Here is a 16,020-nt window from a genome sequence, read left to right as displayed (position 1 = left end):
ATGCTGGTGCCTGCCTGGGAAGTAAGCTGCTGCAGAGGAAGGCAGAGATGGGGGAGGGGGCAGAGGGAGAGGGCGAGAGTCGCTTGATGCTATCTTTAGAGTGCTCCGATCCAGCTGCACAGGAGGTACAGATCTGTCTCTGGACTTTGCAGTTAAATGAGCAAGGAAAAAAAAAATCCCTTTTACATCTAATTTGGGTCAGATTGGTATCTAATTCTTGCCCCAAAAGAGTATGGATTAACACATGGACCAGCATAGAAAGATGTCCAGGAAATCCTCCAAAGACACACATACACAAAAGCAAGATGCAAAATATATAAGGTGATTCTATTTTTTTGTTTAAAAAATATAAGGAAAACAATTCTGTGATTTTTTTCTTCTTTTTAAAATTATTTTTAGTTTTTAGAGAAAGAGAGAGAAACATTGACATGTTGTTCCACTTTTTCATGCATTCATTGGTTGATTCTTGTGCCCTGACCAGAGATCCATCCCCCAACCTTGGCCTATCTGGACAACACTTTCACCAGCTGAGCTACCCGGCCACTGCAAGAAAAACAATTTTGGTAGACTATATATGAAACTGTTAGGAATGGTTTAACTAAAAGAGAGAGAGAGAGAGAAGGAATGATGCAGAGGGGATTTTTAATTTCTATATGATATACAGGTAGTCCCTGGGTTAGGAATGAAATAGGTTCTGTAGGTTTGTTCTTAAGTTGAACTTGTATGTAAGTTGTAACACGTACATTCACCAATGTCTTAACACAGTGTTTATTCTTAGCTTTCTCTGCATATAAATATATACTTAACATTTTCAAACCTACAGAACCTATCTTGTTCATAACCCAGGGACTGCCTGTATTTCCTTATTTTAAAAAATTTGGATATTGAGTGTATATTTAATTATCACTAGAAAAAGTGAATACGATAGTGAAAAATTTGTAATAACCTAACTACTATCCCACAGTAATGGGTAATTACATAAATCACGATTCATCGAAAACAACAAAGATTATTAAAAATCATGGGGTTTTTTTTTGTATTTTTCTGAAGCTGGAAACGGGGAGAGACAGTCAGACTCCCGCATGCGCCGACCGGGATCCACCCGGCACGCCCACCAGGGGCGACACTCTGCCCACCAGGGGGCGATGCTCTGCCCCTCCGGGGGGTTGCTCTGCCATGACCAGAGCCACTCTAGCGCCTGGGGCAGAGGCCAAGGAGCCATCCCCAGCGCCCGGGCCATCTTTGCTCCAATGGAGCCTTGGCTGCGGGAGGGGAAGAGAGAGATAGGGAGGAAGGAGGGGGGGGGGGGGTGTGGAGAAGCAAATGGGCGCTTCTCCTATGTGCCCTGGCCGGGAATTGAACCCAGGTCCCCCGCACGACAGGCCGACGCTCTACCGCTGAGCCAACCAGCCAGGGCCTAAAAATCATGTTTTTAATGCATATATATAATAAAACAGGAACATGGTCACCATGTTATGGTAAGTGAAACAGTGACACACAAGCAGCACACACAGTAGGGTCACAGCGTTGTAGATACAGTGATGGAGTGCTTCAACAGTAGTGGCTCCCACACCCGGCAGCCACCGAACTTACATGACTTTCAGCAAATTCATTTCTCTGCACTGATTTTTCCCTGTGAAAGGTAGAAGATGCACACAGTACCTTCTTCACAAGGTTGCTGTGAAGAATAGATTAGATAAGTACCTGACATATACAAACACCTCATAAAGGTTATGCATATAACTATGGATTAGGCAAAGATACAAAAAATACACCAAAAATTTTAGTAGCTGTTTTTTGGGGTTGTAGCTTACTGATAAATTTTTTTCTTCTATATACTCTTGTTGACAAAGCTGTAGAAAATTTTTATGAGTTTATTTGAATCAAACTGGTGACTGTTGCCAGGAAGCCAAATCTCAATGGCTTGAGGAAGTGCTCCGGAGAAGGGCAGTTTTGCATCCATTGGTGGTAGATTAAGGAGGTGGGGGAGGGTAGAGAGGGGGTGGGGGGACCTCTGGGATTGGAGAAAAAGTAAAAGGGAGACACATACTTCTATTACATTGGCGGGTACGGGACAGTGAACAGTGAACATTTACAGCACGTAGAGATGGTGTGCGGGGGAACAAGATAAAAACGAGGGATTCTAGGATCTCCTGCTCGCCTGTTGCAGTGGTTGTGCCCTGAGAGGTCTGAAAAAGGAGGTGACTCTGACATTTCAAAGGTATGTTGTTTTAGATGCAAAAATACAATAGAAAGGCTCACTTGAGGTAAAGGTTGACCTTTGTCAAGGAAGCAACAGGCTTAGGACATAATGACTCACCATGACTTGCTTTCAATTAGGACTTTTTATGTTCAGACCATCCGGTATGGTTTTTTCTTTTTTGTCTGAGTTTGTGAGGCCCACGACACAGGCCTTCCCTGAGCTTGGCAGGTATAATATGTGGCCCCTTTTGGGTCTACATTCCTTCTTTTGGTCATAAGTCGATCAGAAAGATGTACTAATGACCAATCACTTGTTTGGATAAAGTGGTCCCACACAGTGCTAGGAAGGCTAATACTTAAGAAGTCTTAGTGTCGATGTTAGTTTTGCAAAATGGTGGACCACTGGGGATGCAGCAAGACCGTAACCTTGGATGCAAGCCAAGACCAGATTTTTCTCAAAAGGGAAAGCCCAACAAGTGGGAGGCAGTCAGGTCGTAGAGGCCTTCATTAAGAAAAAAACATTCTAGATAATTTCTAACCTGTAATCTATCATGATCCAGATTTTGCTATCTGTCTCACTTTTCTGTATTTTGCATCTAACAGAACATTTACTTATAGTTTGAGGGCATACCATACACCTCTTCAATTTCCCCAATCTTACCGTGAATTGAGTTCCCATTTACTGGTATTATTTCTATTATTGTTGTTGCTGTTGTTATTTTAGTATGGTCCATCTACTTTCCATTGGAAGCACTCAAGTGCCATTTATTATTAATCTGATTTTTGCTAGTTGTGCATTTGGAAACTCGAACTTTAAGGTTCAATCAGGGCCAAGGCTGTAAGAACACAATGGTGTAAATTATAATTACCATCAAAACAATTTCCAGAGGTCCGAAGGACAGTAAGAGTTACATAAGTAAATTTCCTGTGCCTCAACAGCTGTTATGGAGGGCCATTTGTTTTCCTTTTTATTTTTTTAGCCACTTCAGTTTCTATCTTAATTAATAGAGTTAGTAGTTCTTGTTGGATTAAGGGGTAAGTATGTACCCATATTTGGGTTCTCGTGTTATTCATACATAAAATTTCTTTCTCAAGATTCCTTTCCACAAACTTACAACTTCCCTTGTCCTTTTTAACTTGTCTCTTTTTACTCGTTGGGAAAGGGGAAATCCTGGGAAAGTTCTCAGTCAAAGGGAACATTTGAAGGAAGTAATAATAATGGCTTGTATTTGTGTAATGCTTTTTATTTTTCAAAGCATTTTTGCAATTGTTATTGAATTGTCAGAAACATTTACAGATATTTCCACTTTACAAACAAGAAGCTGATTGATGCTCAGAGAGATTAAATGATAAAAAATAACAAAGCTGGAACTTGAATTCAGTTCTTCTAGGTTAAAAAAAAAGAAAGATGATAAAGAAAAAAGGACACAGCATTGGTGCTATTTCAAAAACTGAAGAACCTTTTCCTAGAAGTTGCCCATGATAATATTGGTAGATATTTTTTCGTGTGACTCATTCTAAAAAATCTTTCACTCCTTAGGGAAATTCCACAACATTATTTTCAAGAGTGTTTTGTTTTTGCTGTTGTTTGGTTTTATTAAAAATCTTCACTGTGAATGATCACTTGCGTAGTTCTTACAAAAATAATCAAATTCCAGGGGAACTTTAAATAAGGCAAATAATGCTAGAGATTTTTAATATGTATGATTTGGGTTGGGGTGGGGGAGAAAGTTTAGGTAAAATGGGGAACTCTTATTGACCAAAACTAAATAAAATGTTTGCAATCTAAATACTAATGAGCATAAAAAAGTTAAGACGCAGAAAGATAATCAGTCTACATAGAGAGGAAAATGACATGTGGTTTGTAAAAATAGGTAAGAGCCTTAACTAATCTGGGCAGGAATAGTGTGTTTGTCCTAAAGGCAGGGCAATAAGTCTGCCACTAACGCAAAGACCAGCAAAGGCCATTAAAGGAAATTTTCGGAAGGGAGTGACCCTGTCTGAATGGCAACAGAGGAAGTTGATCTTGGCAGCAGCTTTGGGAAAGGGCTTGAGGGAAAAAATCACAAGAAGATTCTCAAGGGGAGTAATGACTGTACAGTATACATAGGTGGAGTTGTAAAAATGGAAGAGTTTGAGCATGCAAGAGTCATCTGTTTTAAACTTTTATGGAAGATTTCTAGTTCAAGTCCCTTTAATCAAATCTTATTTTTCATCTGCCTCACCACTATTCTTTCTTTTTTTTTATTTTAATTTTTATAAGAGTTTATTTGAGCCAAACTGATGACGTATGCTGGGGAGCAAGATCCCTGATGCTCTTCACTGTTAATCCTAATCCGGAGGGACCCGAAACATTGAAGACACGAACAAAGTCGATTACACATCAAAGCTTTATTGTCTAGCTTGGCCAAGCAGCGGCAACTCCGACAGAAATCTGAGGGAGAGCACGCCGGCCCTTTGTTCTACTTAGTTTTTATAGTTTTGTAAGTGGGAAGTACAGAAGCAAAAATTGTAATTTGGAGCCCCTTACCACTATTGGTTATAGTCATATGTCCTTTTAACATGATAGGACCACGTTCAATTTGCAAGCCATACATTATTTTGGAGAAAACAAAATTTACAAGTCAACACAATGGTAGAAAGATGTCTCTTACATATTAAAAGGCATTCCTATATTTTCTAGTGTTCATCTGCTATCTCTCTGTCCAGAGTCACACGTGTTAACCACACGCATTTACATAGGAGAGGTAGTTTCCGTGGGGACAAATGCCCGCAAATGGTTCATTGCTATAAGAAAAGGTTTATTTTGGCTTTTATCTCCCTGTACCTGGCTAGACATTCACCCCTTTCTTCACAGGCATGGTGGAATGTTTGGGAATCCATGTTTTCCTCCCCTTTTCATTTACAATACAATGCCAAGGGCCATCCTGGTCATGCCAATCACACAGTACAGAGACTATTCTCTCACAATTTCTCTGCACACCTTAACCCAAATTAATAAAATGTTCTTCAAGCCTCCCAAAATATTAATATTAATTCTATAGCTTTTGGTACTTTACAACACCTGCGGGTGAGGTGGCGCAGTGGCTCCTCATTCACCACTATATTTTTGAATTTAGCTTTCATTAAGACCTACTCCTAATCATAACAGCAACAGTGTATTTTTAAATTGTCTGCTTTGACCACCGGCATTAACCTTATGTTGTGTCCCAACAAGACTCAGGCATGTTAAATCGGTTGTCAAGCCCAACCATCTGGGCATTCCAAACTCTAGTAGTAAGCATTAACACCTTAGACTTGCAACTTTAAAACAAAACATGCATTGTTTCAAACATCATTCGGTGTCATGAATTTATGTTGAAGTGATGGGGTAAGGGTGAAAGGCTGTTACTCAGGCTCTTTTGATAGCTGTTAGCTTGTTGAGATGTGAGTTTCAATTCTTTCAAATCTGGTCCTCCTGCTATATCCAGAATAGTTCATTATTGGATAAACACCTAGCAGTCTGTAAGTTTTCTCTTGTTTTTTTATTCTTTCAAATTTTCAAAATCGTTCCTAATTTATTTAGCACTGAGTTGCTTTGTGTTTTTAAGCTATATCTAGACTAATGGTGAATGTTAATGTGTTTGTAAGTATGCTAGGAAGTAAGATTACCACTGTCAAGAAGAAAATAATACACTTTAAAGAGTTATTCTTTTCATATATTTTTTATTATGAAATTTAAGGAGGTTAATGAACATCAATTGTGACTTCTTAGGGACTTCATTTAAGTCCATAAGGACACATCTATTTTCGTTGATATAATCTCAGAAAGGCCAATGCTATTTCTAGATAGACGCCTTTTCATCTTAACACTGAAGGATTCATGGGATAAGCAGGCAACACTAGAACTGTTTAAGCTGTTGATTGATGTGCCTGGGAACCACAGCATATGCCTTTGGACACTGAGGGAAGGAATTTTCCAAGGGAATGTGTTCTTGATGTTTGATGAAATATATCTGTAGAACGGCTCAGAGGATTTAAGCAAGGGTACGAGAACTTGTTTGGCCTTAATAAAAATCAGCTCTCTCCCTCTTGTCAGACCACCTTGAACAGGGTTGAAGGGAGGGCCACACAGCTGACAAAGTTGCCACTTCCTGATGATCGTGATACCACCTGTCTCTCTCCTACAAAGTGCCAAGAAATCAGGCACAAAGCAGTGGCTACACTAAAGATTGATACCACCATCTCTTGAGTGACCATCAGAATTAATCTAATTATGCCAAATACTTCATATACTTCAGCAGTACAAATAGAAGTCCAAGCCACAGGGTCACTCATTATCATTCAGAGTTTAGTACATGCACTGATTTGAATCAATCTTCCCCTCCTCTGTAACCAGCCAAACCCTTCCACTGTGTGCTTTGGATTGTAGGTTCCTCTTTCTTTCACTGAAGCTTGGCTAACCTTTGAAGGCACTACACCCTTTTCAGCTTTCTCAAGTGGTTGCTGTGTTCTCTCCCACGCCCCGTTCACAGAGGACTGAGAGATGATGTCCTTGATTCTTGTTGCTATTTTTAGATATTTTTATTGTTTTTCCCCTCTAAACAACAACCACCTACTCAGCTTCCTTGAAGCTCATGTTATCAGACCACCGCCCCTCTTAATTGAGTCATCTACCAGCTTCTTGCTAACTCTTCCTTATTCCATGAAGATTTTAGATTCCAGTCTTCTTTCTCTTCACCACTACTTCATGTGCCTATGTTGGGTGACTTCAGCATCACCAAAAATTACCCATGTAAAAACCCTGGTCTCTGACTTCCTTGATATTCTCACTTCTAATATTATTTTCCTCTACTGCATTTCAGCAAAACACTATCATGGTCATATGCCTTAGGGAACATCTTACTACATCACTATAGCATCTCCAAAAATCTTGATTTCCAGTATTCCAAAGTCTTCCAACTGATATCTCTGATCTTTCTAACTCCACCCTCACTACCACTGCCTCAATCTCTTTGGAGCAACTAATCTAGTGGCCTTCTATTTCTTCACTGTCCTTTTTTCTACTTACATTATTCTTTTCTCCTTAAGTGGCTTGCTGTAATCAATCACTCCACTGCCTACACACACAACTGCCTTGCCCCTTTCTTTCCATCTTACCAGAAAAACCCAAACCCTGTCTTAAACATAATTCTTTATCTACTGTATATCAGCCCTGAGCTGTTAAACATGACTAGAGAACACTATGCAACCATGTTGACTACTCACTCGTACTTCAAAATTTTACACCATAAAAAGAATTTTTTTTTTACATCATAAGCTTCAAGCCAGCCTTATCCTGTTCAACATTCTTGCTACATTTCCTTGGTCTCTCCCACTCCTCTAGAAGTTATTTTACAGCTTCTCCTCTATCTTCAAACCTCAGATATCTCCATCTCACTTCTCACTTTTGGATAATGACCACTCCCATAAGAAAAGAGAAGCAGTTGGGAGAAAACCACCTCATTTCTTCTTCACTGAATCTGTCAGCCTGCCTGCATCTATACCCATGTACTTTGCCTTCCCTTCTGTTATCCCATGTAAACATCAGTGTTCCCATCTGAAGCCAACATTTCCACGTGTGACTCAGATTCTGTCCTTTTAACCCATCGGTGATTTCGGCCCAGCAATATCCCCTCTCCCTTACATTCACAGTTTTCCTTCTCATCTTGATCATGCCCATCAGACTACAAGCAGGATATAAATTCTCTCTAGTACTCTTGTCTCCTTCAAGTAATGTCACATTTTTTTCCGCCTTTTTATTGCAATAATCCATTAAGAATTGTCTTTTGGCCCTGGCCGGTTGGCTCAGCGGTAGAGCGTCGGCCTAGCGTGCGGAGGACCCGGGTTCGATTCCCGGCCAGGGCACACAGGAGAAGCGCCCATTTGCTTCTCCACCCCTCCGCCGCGCTTTCCTCTCTGTCTCTCTCTTCCCCTCCCGCAGCCAAGGCTCCATTGGAGCAAACATGGCCCGGGCGCTGGGGATGGCTCTGTGGCCTCTGCCTCAGGCGCTAGAGTGGCTCTGGTCGCAATATGGCGACGCCCAGGATGGGCAGAGCATCGCCCCCTGGTGGGCAGAGCGTCGCCCCTGGTGGGCGTGCCGGGTGGATCCCGGTCGGGCGCATGCGGGAGTCTGTCTGACTGTCTCTCCCCATTTCCAGCTTGAGAAAAATGAAGAAAAAAAAAAAAAAAAAAAAAAAAAAAAAAGAATTGTCTTTTATTACTGTCTCCACTTTGTTACCTTATATTTTCAATTCAACTCACTCCATTTTTGGCATTTGCACTGACTAGTCTTCCAAGTATACTCTTATCGAGATCAAATGATAACCTCTGTCTTGCCAGATCAAGTGGTCATATCTCAGTTCTCACGTTGCTTGCCCTCTTAATTGCATTTAATGTGATGATCATTCCTTCCTTAAATATTGCTTTGCTTGGCTTCCAGATCACATCTCTTTTCTGACTTGTCCTACTTCCCTGGCCAGTCCTTGCAAGAATGTTAAACGTTGAAGCACATCAGGGCTCAGTTGTTTCCTTTTCTTTTATCTATGTTCCTTTATGCTCATGTCTTAGATGCTCTCACCCAGTCCCATGGCCTTAAACACCATCTATGCACTGAAGTCTCCCAGTTTATGTCTATAACCCACGATTCCCCTGAGCTTCAGACTCATTCTAGCTCCTACTTGATAGTTACCCTTGTATGTCTACTTGGTATCTCCAACTTCAGCCCTTTATTTTTTTCCCCAAATCTGCCCCTTTCCAGGTGTTTCCTTTCGCAGCAGTTGGCACTAACCTTTCATGCCATTGACTGGAAAGTCATCCTGAACTCTTTTTTTTTTCAGTATATTCGTCAGCAAGTCCCGTCAGCTTTGTCATCATGATATATCCAGGATCTGATGAACTCTCGCCACCTCTGTTGTTACTATTCAAGCCCAGGCTAACAAAACCTTTCCTCCAGTCTTTTGCAATATTCTTCTAACAGGTCTCTGCAGTTCAATCTTGCCCTCACACAATTCATTCCTTACATGGAATTCAGAATGATCTTTAATTGGTAAACCAGATGATGTCATCCATCAGAGTAAAACACTACAATGGTTTTCCATTACATTTAGAATACAAACCCAGTCTTGACCCATGTTTACAAGGCCCTAATGACCTGGCCCACCTCTCTGACCTCATGCTTATAACTTTCACTCTTCTTCACTCTGATTTAGCAACTTGGATTTTCTGTTTTTCTTTGAGTATGCCAAACGTGTTCCTGTCACAGGGGGGAAATGCAGTTTGTACAGAATCTGATTTTGCTTTTGGATAGACAAAAACTGAGTGTTTTGGGTTAATTAAGCATGCTGGGTTTCAGATAGAACTACCCATTGAATCAAATTGCATTTTCAATCCTATTTATTTGTGGATTGATTGTTGATGAGGCAGTGAACTTCATGGACGTGGCAGAAAGCTAACAGTCATATAGTACTTCGGCTGTTGCTGATGCTAGCCGCTCCTTAGCCAAGACTGTCTTGGTTTGAGTTATTTATGTCATAGTGTACTTCTTTTTTCCAGTGGGATGTGACATGGAAGACGTTGCTCTCATGGTTAGTATAGTAATCAGCACTCATGAAGTGTGTCTTCCAGGTTATTTTTTAATCCGCCCAGGGTAATTCTTCTACTTTATAGCCTCTTTCTTCATTTCTCCTGTGGGAAAAGACTCACACATCTTTTCCAGTTTCTTCTCTTTTCCCTTCAGTTTTATTTTCCTCCCAAAATCTATTAGAAAAAATTTTACTTGTCCTAAGATTCTAAGCTAGTCTACACTATAAGCAACCCGAGGGGAAAAAAACCATGCCAGTGTTATTTGCTGCATTTTAATATTTGTGGAATTATATTTTATAATTGTGGAATGAAAAGATGAATGGTAAATTGAAACTCCCCAATTTGTAAACTGAAATCTAGCATTTTTTTTGGGGGGGGGGGTTAGGATCTAACAGATAAAAAGACCCAATCTTTGTAGAAATCAAAATGTATCAAGTAAGAAAAGGATTATCATGTCAGAAAGGCCAGCAACTGTCCTTTAAGAAATTCTCTAGGAGCCTGCCATTACCCAAATGGTGCATTTACAACCATTCTGCCATTGTTGAGAGCCTTAACATTAGTCTTTCAGGTGCTGAAACCCACTTTTGTCAACATACTGAGAACAGATCTATTTCTTAGGTCTGGACTGACATTACCCTAAACTCAAAATAATGCCATTTGAACCAGAATGCTAATTTATTAGTTTATCATGAGAACTATAATCATAACAAGAACTGAAATACAGTGGACCCGGACCCATGAACAACGTGGTTTGAACCATGTAATAAATACAGTGAATGTATTTTCTATTCCTTATAATATTCTTTATTTTTTTCAATTTTTAATTTTTAATTTTTTTTAATTTATTCATTTTAGAGAGGAGAGGGAGAGAGAGAGAAGGGGGGAGGAGCTGGAAGCATCAACTCCCATATGTGCCTCGACCAGGCAAGCCAGGGTTTCGAACCGGCGACCTCAGCATTTCCAGGCTGACGCTTTATCCCACTGCGCCACCACAGGTCAGGCTCCTTATGATTTTCTTAATAACATTTTCTTTTCTCTAGCTTACTTTATTATAAGAATACAATATACAAATTATGTGTTAATCAACTATGTACGTTACTTGTAAGGTGTTCAACAGTAAGTAGGCTATTAGTAGTTAAGTTTTGGGGAAGTCAAAAGATATATATGGATTTTTGACTGAGGATGGGTTGGTACCACTAACCCCCATATTGTTCAAGGATTAACTATATATGAACTTTGTATAATCAGTACATGCATGTAGGTAGAACTTCATAAGAAGGTGTCTCAAATAAGAAGGTTGCTTGGTGAATAGGGATTGGAGATGCATTACAACGTAGCGATTAAGATTCAGACAGACTTAACTTCAGATCCTGTGTGCCACTAACTAGCTCTGTGACCTTGGGCAAGTTACTTAAGCTCCGAATGCCTTAATTTCCTTATCTGTAAAATGGGGATAATAATGGTCCCTACCTGTAGAATATACCTTTTGGGATATCTTCACAGGTCATACTGGTTCATTTTCTCTAAGAAAAAACCCCCTTCTCTCTTTCTTTCCTTCCATAAAAGTGTGACTTTAGTCTTTGTGTTTATGTATTATGACCTTCTACCACTGTCCACAGGGAAATGAATGAGGGATAGACTCCTTATTTAAGTGGAGCTAATCAGATTCCCTCTCAGAAATTTCCATTTTAGACCCAGTGATTCTATCCAGTCTTCTCTGTTTGCTTGACTGTATTTGGGACTGAAGGTTGCTGCTTTAGATGAATGGTGCTCACATGCTGTGAGAGCTCGTAGCATCCTGTCTGCAGAGAAAGGAAGTGAATGAAGCCGACTTTCTCAGATAAGTAGAGACTAGGACAATGGGCACAAGAGAGAAAGCTTGTGGAAGTGCCTGCTGGCTCCCTGCTCTAGGTCCTTCAGAGGCTCAGTGGCTTTACCTGTTCTGGAGACATCCTTATATTCTCTCACAAATATGTACTTCTTGCTTATACTACGTAGGGTTGATTTCTGCCATTGGTTCAGGATTGCATGATATTTTTAGAAAGTCAGTAAGCTAGCACATGTAGAATATACAGAATAATAGTATTCTTCCTGCCACCACGATTGACAAGTTGACTCCTCAGTCAACTCCTTCCTTGCTCATGAAGGCTGCCAGCAGTTTTCTGTGACTCTCCTATTTCTCTGCCTCCATGGCTAACCATTCCTATTTTGATGGACTTTTACCTCATTAGACATGATGTCACATTTTATCCTTTTCAGACAAGTCTTGTAGAGTTCAGAGCCATTCTCTTACAGTGACTTTGGGTTTCTTCTCTTTAAAGCATTATATGTTGATTTTATAATGAACTCCAAAATGACCTTTAGATCCCTCTTATTTCCAGATTCCTTAAGACACTCGAATGCATTCTCCAAACACTGACAATAGTTTATGCCTCATTTGGCTGGTCAATTCTTGGGTATTGAATAAGCTGGGAAGTTGTAATGACTTTGGTGTTTGTCTTATTCTCACCATCCTCAGATTCATTTATAGGTTTCTCAGGGCAATTTATAGGGACTACAGCCACACTTCTTTATCTCAGCTGCCCTAATGTCACCATGATTAAATACTATTCACTTGATTTCTTTATTAACCTTCTTGTACCCTACTCTTCTGAGACCTTTCTCTGTGCTTTAGGCAAGAATAATGAAGGAATCCTGGGAATAGGATATAGACCAATATATTTTATCCAAATATTAGAGCATAGTGAGAGGTGGTGCTAGAAATATAGGTTGGGGCCTGTCATGTAACTGCCATTAAAAAACAATTCTGACCCAGATTCTCCGAGGTTGGCAGACTCTCCGTGTCAGGAAAGAGACTGACTTGAGCCCAGAGGCTTTCTCCCTTACCATCAGTCAACCATGCCTGCTGACTGCGTTATGCTGGCCAGGAAGAGCCCCAGACCCTCAGTAGCACTGCCACTTCAGATTTGCTATTGCCACCTGTTTTACTGCTTTTGCTGGACATCTCTCAGTCACAAGTTCTCCAATGTGAAGGACACTTTTGATGTTAGTACATTTTGGAGGCTAGAACAAATTATTTTCTTATTTGTATGAAAATTACCAGGCTGACATCTACAGGCTAAAAAGGTTCACATAGTAGGACTTCTATAATTAGATCCAAAATACTAAATTGTGTTGATTAGGATTTTACAACTGCCATCGATATTTACATACAGTTTATAAAACCTGGAAAATGTGACCTGCTAAAGTATGGGACATGGAAAGTAGAGTATTTGCTGGAGAGGGGAAAACCCTCACAGACAAGCTTTCCACTGCTTCCCTGAAAAAGCGTAATTCCCTAAACTTAAGATGTCGCTCTGAAGGGCAATTTAGGATATTGTCTAGTTAGCCAGGATGTTTTTCTATGTTAAAGGAGTCGTTTACTGCATGAGGATTTTATTTTTTCAGTGGATTTGCAAAAATATTTATTATGTTGGTACTTTTATTATATATAGCAAATAAACAATTCTGGTGCATTATCACATTACTACTGTGGCTACTATATTATTAATCAGCTTGTTATTACATAATTAATATATAATATATAAATATAAACATACATATAGTCTCAATGTCAGTTATCAATACATTAAAATTCAGGCTGAATTTACACTTGCAGAAAGGGAGTAAAATGTTTTTATTTATAAACATTTATTTGTAAAATAATACTCTAGATATTTTTTTAAGATTTATTTTTAATTATTTTAAAATTCATTTTTAGAGAGAGGAGAGGGAGAGAAAAGGGTAGGAGCAGGAAGCATCAACTCCCATCTGTGCCTTGACCAGGCAAGCCCAGGGTTTCGAACCACCGACTTCAGCATTCCAGGTTGATGCTTTTATCCACTGTGCCACCACAGGTCAGGTGGCTTCTAGACCTTTTTAAAGTTCAAACATAAAACACACTAATCAATAGATGATTAAATATTGATATAATTGTGGCAAAGCTAATTTAAATGTATCTGTATTATTGATCAAATTCTGTATTTCATTTTGCTATAGATTACCTCACAGAAATATGTATTTGTAAATCTTTGTATTATTATTTAATTGTCTAGCAGGATTCTTATAACTGTGTATCTTTATGTGGTTTATCTAGGAACCATCTTGAAAGTAGGCAAGTAGAAGATAAATTTAGAAGATAAATTTGGAAATGATAATGCAATAGGGTCTGAGCCCAGGCACACACAGTGGTTCAACAGAGACCGTATTTTTCATACCTTTTTGCTTCCTCCCTCCTCTCTCTTACCCGAGGAGTTTAACTGATAGTATATTTTACTAATTTTTTTCTAAAAAGATCAAGTAATGCTTCCAGCTATATAGCCAATTATGATTATTTACCAAAACATTCTTTCTTTACCTTGACAAAAGTAATCATTTTTAATATTGAATCAAATTTAAAGGCAGAGAGAAAAAGAGGTGTTGTTAGAACTCAGAATGGAATCAAAATGCTGCCCTTTACATTTTTATCAACATTTCTTGTGTACAACTTTTATTTCTAAAATTTATTTATTGATTGTGAGAGAGAAAAACATAGATTTGTTGTTCCACTATATGCATTCATTGGTTGATTCTTGTAAGTGCCCTGACTGGGGATTGAACCTGTAATCTTGGCGTATCGAGATGATGTTCTAACCAACTGAGTTACCCAGCCAGGGCCATTTCCTAAGCTTTGGAGGTACCTAGTGACAGGGCAAAAAGCAAACTCCCCCCCCCCAAATGATCATGTAACTAGTAAAAATGGGCCCCATTGGATACAACCCAAAAAGATAGTCAGTCTTCTTTTTCCTGCATGCTGACAGGAAAATGATATCATGACAACAATTTAAGAAAAAGTAATAATTGTCTCCAGTGCTGGCATCAGAATTCTTCTTGGGAATAATTTCAAACTGTCTTTGTTTTGGAAGAATGCCTCAATAAGTGATTGAGACCGTGAAGTCCTGGATATCGGCTGGTGACAAAGCTTTCGAGAGGGAGTTAAAACTGCTTAGTTTGGGAATTTGCAGATAGGAGGAGAAAAATTCTTGGCTACTGGGAGAATGTGGAGAAGAAGGCAGAGGAGGGAAAAGGGCGTGTGTCAAGTGGGGGAGAAGGACCCAGGGATCACAGCAGAGGGCCGTGGGCTGTAGGTGGCCGAAAGCTTTCTAAAGAAGAGAGTAAATAAAATACTACTTCGAGCTGCTTGTGAGGCTGTGCCTGATGAGACTGCTCCCTTCAACGCCCAGCTCTGCCGTGAAATCGACCACTCTGATAGCCTTTCTATAGGTTTGTTGGTTTTCTTGGTATTGAAAGAGCTCAGAAGGGAGTGGTCAGGGAGAAGGAATGAACCTAGAAGCAAAGGTGAACACAGAATTCCCCATCCCACACCACTGCCCTGCCCTGCTAATTCACAAAAATCCTTGGAAAGGCTTTAGGGCTTGTATAAGATGTTCAGACTCCATTTCTAAATCTTAAGGTGCCAGGTGTCTCCAGCTGACATCTAGGGTTTATGGTAGGGAATGTGTTTGTTTCCTTAGTGTAAACTTGCCAGATAAAATACTGGATGCCCAGTCAGATTTGAGTTTTAGATCAACAGCAGGGACTTTTTTAGTGTAAATATGTCCCAAACATTGCATTGTAGCAATGAGTAGTACTCTCACAGGGGCTTCCATGGATACACAAGGTAGCTACCTTGTTGAATTTGGGGCCCTTTCCCAGTAAACATTATAATTTCTGAGAAGAGAGCCTGGGTCTGAGCCAAAGCTATGATCCCATAGAACATACCTTCTTCATTTCTTTCTGCCTCCTCTTACCTCCTCACTCTGACATTCCCCCTGCAATTGCTTCCTGGAGTTCTGTAAACTAGAGGCAACTGAGGGCGCACGAAGGGAAGAAATTGAGAGGCAACATGTAGTTAAGTATCCTCCATAAAGGGAAGATAATAATGTCTAATTGGGGGTTGTTGTGAAATTTCAATGAGTTAATACATGTAAAGTATTAAGAACAGTGTCTGGCAGGCACAATAGTAATATTGACTCTAGGACCTAGAGTTTAGGGTCTGGAAGCCTTAGACTATTATAGTCACTACAGTTGCCCCTTACTAATCCAGCCTCCGTATGATAGCTAGTGATTTCTTAAAAATGCAAATCTGACCATGTCATGGCTTTGATTTCCAGTTTCTAGTGGCTTTCTGCTGCTCTA

The 16,020-nt window shown here is 39.8% G+C and overlaps 1 non-coding gene across 1 annotated transcript; it reads right to left on the bottom strand.

Annotated features, from left to right (window-relative positions):
* Positions 1–1,341: 1,341 nt before the first annotated feature.
* On the bottom strand, positions 1,342–1,417 carry TRNAD-GUC (transfer RNA aspartic acid (anticodon GUC)). Its single transcript has one exon. It is a non-coding gene; the product is annotated as a tRNA-Asp (tRNA).
* Positions 1,418–16,020: the final 14,603 nt, after the last annotated feature.

This window comes from Saccopteryx leptura, chromosome 5 (assembly GCF_036850995.1).
Source record: "Saccopteryx leptura isolate mSacLep1 chromosome 5, mSacLep1_pri_phased_curated, whole genome shotgun sequence".
NCBI lineage: Eukaryota > Metazoa > Chordata > Mammalia > Chiroptera > Emballonuridae > Saccopteryx > Saccopteryx leptura.
This window is presented reverse-complemented; position numbering and strand designations above follow the sequence as displayed.